Here is a 5,388-nt window from a genome sequence, read left to right on the forward strand (position 1 = left end):
ATTAATCCCTCCAGGAAGGGAAGTTTTACTTTTACATTGTAATATGTTAGTTTCTTCAGAGACAGATAATCCTTTTACAATATCTGTGTCTAATTCTGCCGGATGATATTAGGCCTTCTCGTGTTTCCCAAAGAAAAATAAATCATAGTTCTAACTAACCATGACCAGCACAAAAGGATATATTAGTTGGTAATAGAAAATTCATATAAAAAGTTCTCATCTGCCCATTTCAACTAGGGACATATTAAGTGGCATTATGTAATATCCTTGCATAGTCTAGGAGTTTGCCCGTTCACTGCTAGGCATTTCTCTGAAATAACTGCTCATTTGATAGTCTTCAAACCCTGGGTATAAATCATTTGGAAGGAAAGCTGTCAGCACCATGTGATAAAAATAGAGGACTCCTGGTTTAAGCTTTGTGATTATTTTTTATGGCTTTAGACCATTCAAGGTTATCTCAGAGAAACCTGCTCACTATTCCTATTCCTATTTCATATAGCAATGAATATAAGTGGCTACCAATATATAAATACATTTATATTTAGGACAAGGAAAAGCATCTTATCTCCAATGGGTATATTTACAGCAGTGGTTCCCAACCAGTGGCTTGTGAGCAACATGTTGCTCACCAACCCCTTGGATGTTGCTCCCGGTCCCCTCAAAGCTGGTGCATATTTTCCAATTCCTGGCCAAATGGCCAAATAAAGCCTCTTGTAGGCTGCCAATCCACATAGAGCAACTGAAAAGCTATTCATATCTAGAGATGGGCGAATTTGCGCCATTTCGCTTCGCCGAAAAATTCGCGAATTTCGCGCGAAATTCGCGAAACGGCGAAAAATTCGCGAAACAGCGCCGGCGCCCGTTTTTGACGCCGGCGACCGTTTTTCCGACGCTGGCGCCCGTTTTTGACGCCGGCGTCCGTTTTTCGAAAAAAAAATTTGACGCCGGCGAATTTTTTCCCGCGAATTTTCGCGGGAGTTTCGCGAATTTATTCGCTGGCGGCGAATCGCGCAAATTCGCCGCGAATTCGCGCCTGGCGAATAAATTCGCCCATCACTATTCATATCCTTTATTTGACACTCCAAGGAATTTGTTTCATGCTTGTGCTGCACCTCAACTTTTTTTTACATTTCAATGTGACTCACAGGCGGAAAAAAGGTTGGGGACCACTGATTTACAGTATAAAGGACTAATTTGACTACTGTTGTTATACATGGATTGGCAGGGTAGTACCACTATAGGGGAGCTCTCACAAATTAGCCTCCCAATCCATTTTGCAGTTTTTAGACATATGGCTTCTTCATCTATGCAGCACATATTGCAGTTGTGGCATGGCAGCTATCTGAAATAACTAATATTCATTACAGAAATAATGTTGACATTATGTAATTCTCCCAAAATTGTGTGAGAATTTAATATACAAACTAGACCAGTGCTGTTCAACTTCTGTGGTACAGAGGGCCAAAATTTTACTGGCCTATGTGGTGGAGGGCCGATCATGGAAGTCAGTGTTGGCCACTCCCCCTTTTAAACCACACCCACTGTAAACCATACCCATATTACCACAAGAGTATTTAAGATCATATCCACATTAACGGTGGTAGCACACCAAAAAACCAAATGGTTGGTGGTCATGCAGGGAAATCCATCATCACTCATATGTGAAAAATTGAAGTCATGTTAAAAACATACCCTAAAATCCATATGCCTCATCCTCCCCTGTGGATAATACAACAACCCCCAACACATGATAACACCTTAGGGGCCCTTAACAACAATTTCCAAATGCTAATAACGCCAAGAACAAACCCCTAACAGGCTTACATCCCACAGGTAGCATAGGGAAAGCATGGCACAGCAAAGCAGCACTGGGCAAGCAGAGAATGGCACACACAAGCAGCACTGGGCAAGCAGAGAATGGCACACACAAGCAGCACTGGGCAAGCAGAGAATGGCACACAAGCAGCACTGGCCAAGCAGAGAATGGCACACACAAGCAGATCTGGGCAAGCAGAGAATGGCACACACAAGCAGCACTGGGCAAACAGAGAATGGCACACACAGGGAGGGAAGGCAGAACAGAGCAGGAGACAGGGAAAGCTATCATTCTAATATGTACTACATACAGTGACACAGTGCTGGTGCACATTAACATTTTGAATAAGGTGTGAACAGGTGAACAATGTGGGCAGTTTCAGTCTGGGTCTCAGGTGTGAACAGTACAGGGTTTTAGGATATAAACAATAGAGGTGTCACAAGTGTGAACAATACAGGGGGATCACAAGTGTGAACAATACAGGGGATTACAGTCTGAATTTGAGGTTTAAACAATGCAGGGGCCAGTTATTCTCTGTAGTGATACCTTTTAAATCTTACATATGGTAAACAGACACAGCATGTGGAGGGCCACACAAGGGGGTGCGGCCTGCGGGCCGCCAGTTGGACAGCCTATAAACTATATAAATATAAACTATAAAATAAATATACCAATACAGAAAAAATGTGTTTAAAGGAGAGAAGAAGTCAACAGTCGTTTGGTTGCATGGTTTACTTTAAAAAAAAAAGCAAATGTACATCCATCTTTAGTTCAGTTTGAACATTAGTAAAACATTATCTACACCTCTTCTTTCCTCCTGATTAGGTTATAGGAGTAGCATTGTTTGATGTAATTGGTTCTATGACTGTGCACCAACAAGGAGTTAGACTGGTACATATTCATTACATCTACTTTTCGCTATTTGTTGTAACAACCCAAGAGTGTCAAGGAAGTAAAAAAGGCAATACACTAAAAGTCCAGGACAACATTAAACACAGTATAGAGAGAGCTCAACAGCTTGTTTGGTACTCATAGGACCAGTGACAGTCGGTGTGACCTGGGTGCAAATGTTTAAGTGAGGTCTGTGGCACTATAGTGCCACGGTTGTGTGTGCTGCTATGGTGTGCTTGTTCAACCAACATTCCCAGCCTTCTTGTTGCATACATTGGGGCAGATTCACTAAAGGGTGAATTGTCAGCGACCGCTTCGCACACATCACACCACATCACAGGCGCAAGTTCGCTACCACTACACTAATTCACTAATATGCTGCACCCGGGGCACTGAACGCTGGTGACTTTTCACTAGTGTTACTTCGGCAGTGTGAGCATGTTATAGCGAAGAGGCACTAGCGTTCATTTGTGCCTAGCAAAAATTCACTAGTGATCTTGCGCTTAGGTCAATTTGCATTACAGCGGGTAATTTAAAGTTGTATGGAGGTCTTTATTATAAATGTTGGTGCAAATGCTTGAAGTTACCACTTTTTATTACAAATGTCCAGGGAACCTTAATAAAGACAAGAGAATTTATATAATGCCCTACACATGAGCCCACTGTAAAATGAATGTTCCATGTTAGGAAATGTCTGGAGAAAACTGGTTCCCCCAAAAAAGTTTGTTAGGACTTTTGCAGGCAATCCCGCTTCAAAAAAGGAAAAGTCGCCTGCATTTTCGTAACTTTAATGCATTTTCGGCACACAAGATATGATGTACGTGAGGAAGATCTAGCTTCTTTTTAGCACTTCGTCTGAGGTGGCGAAGTCAACTCTGGCGAAAGAGGTAACGTTCAGTAAAATCCACACTTTACTGAATTCGTGGAGTAATGACCTTTCACCCAGAGTGAAAAGTCGCCTGTCGATAGATTGCGAACAAACGCTATCGGTCTAATGGTCTCTTTTGCTAGCGAATTGGCGCCTGTTAGTGAATTGGCGAAGTCCCTGCAGGTCATCACTAGCGTTAGCCACTTCATCCTTTAATGAATCTGTCCCTGGCACGTCTTGTAGGGAGGTGGTCCCAGGTACAGTTACACCACATGCAACCCCATAGTTATGCCAGTGGTATTGACCTTGCTGAGGACTGACATTACTAGTTACAGCAAAATTAATTATCTACAAGTGTTCTTATATCCTTCACCCTCAATGTATCTGCCCCTCCTGCAAAGGTGATATGTCTGTATGTATTGGATTGTTCTGCATAGTTTTGCAGTGTCATATACACTGTTTATTGATTTGTATTGTGTTATCATGTAGATAAGCAATTCTCTATTTATACCCTTAGATGAATATAGATATACATGGTCCTTGAGCAAGTTCTCTGACAATGCATGATAGATTTCCAAAAGCAAGACCTTGATTATACAGTTACTGTATACTGAAGTTTATTATAGCCCCACTGTCCAACTGTAAAACAATGCTGATTTCTATTCTGCTTGCGTTTGCAACTCTATTTGTACATTTTCAGATAAATGGCTCAGTGCATATAAGAAGTCAGAGAGATAATGTAATCAGCAGAAAGCAAATATATCATTTCAAATGTCACAGGGAAACTGTAAAAGGTAAATGTCTCTATACGGTCACTCTCCAGTTTGCTGCTTGTTTACATTTAACTAAGTGTAACATAATGCTCTCCTGTTTGCAGGCACACGGATTAGTGTGTTTCCATTTACATTCATGCATGTTTTTGCATGTGCAGTAATTTTAGCATCACATTTTGCTGTGTCAACCTCATTGTCTCAGTATGTGGTTTTGCCTTGCATGCATCAATATTGCCTTCCAGAAATTTGTTAGGCTATCTTAGTCTCTACAGAGAAGCCCAACATTACTTATTTCGACTTGACCCTCTGGTGTGACCCTGCCTACCTCTTGAAATTTGCCTTCCCCCTGACTCCTGCCTGCATTTATGAATATGGCTATGGCTGCCTGTCATTGGCCAGACCTGACTGACCATGGCCTGTTTATCCTCTGGTATCTCTCATTTACCAACTAATTGACCTCTTATCACTGCACATTTTGTGGATTGGAAGGGACTAAGCTTCAAATTACAGTCCTGTGCAATAAAAAATTCTATTGTGTGCACATTTTAAACTTGTGTGTTCTGGTCAGAATAAACACCAAATTTTATGTTTTCACAAGGTCAAACTGGGCCAGCAGGACAACGGGTAAAAACCCTTTTGGCCCCAGCCCTCGTAGGCCCCATTGACCCAGACTAGCCTACTGCCCACACTGTCCCCTGATCGCGTCTGCTCCAAACAGGTACAGCGGGGTCAGGAGGGGATAGTGGCTGGGGCCTCTGGGGGGGGGGGTGGTGACAGAGGTAGGAGGGGGCCCTGTGGTGGAAGCCCCAGGCCCAATTTGTTCTGTGTGCTGGCCTCAAAATTTGTATGCGTGTTTATGAGAACACAGCTTAGAGGGGATGTTGGTTTCCTGATACTGCAAAAAATAGAGGTGGGCTGAGATTTTCTAAATACACTAATAAAAAGGTATACTTTTTTTTTTTAATGGGTTTCATGTTTAACACCCATGTCCACATTAATGGTGGTAGCACGCCAAAAAACCCCAAATGGTTGGTGCTCAC

This window comes from Xenopus laevis, chromosome 3S, assembly GCF_017654675.1.
Source record: "Xenopus laevis strain J_2021 chromosome 3S, Xenopus_laevis_v10.1, whole genome shotgun sequence".
NCBI lineage: Eukaryota > Metazoa > Chordata > Amphibia > Anura > Pipidae > Xenopus > Xenopus laevis.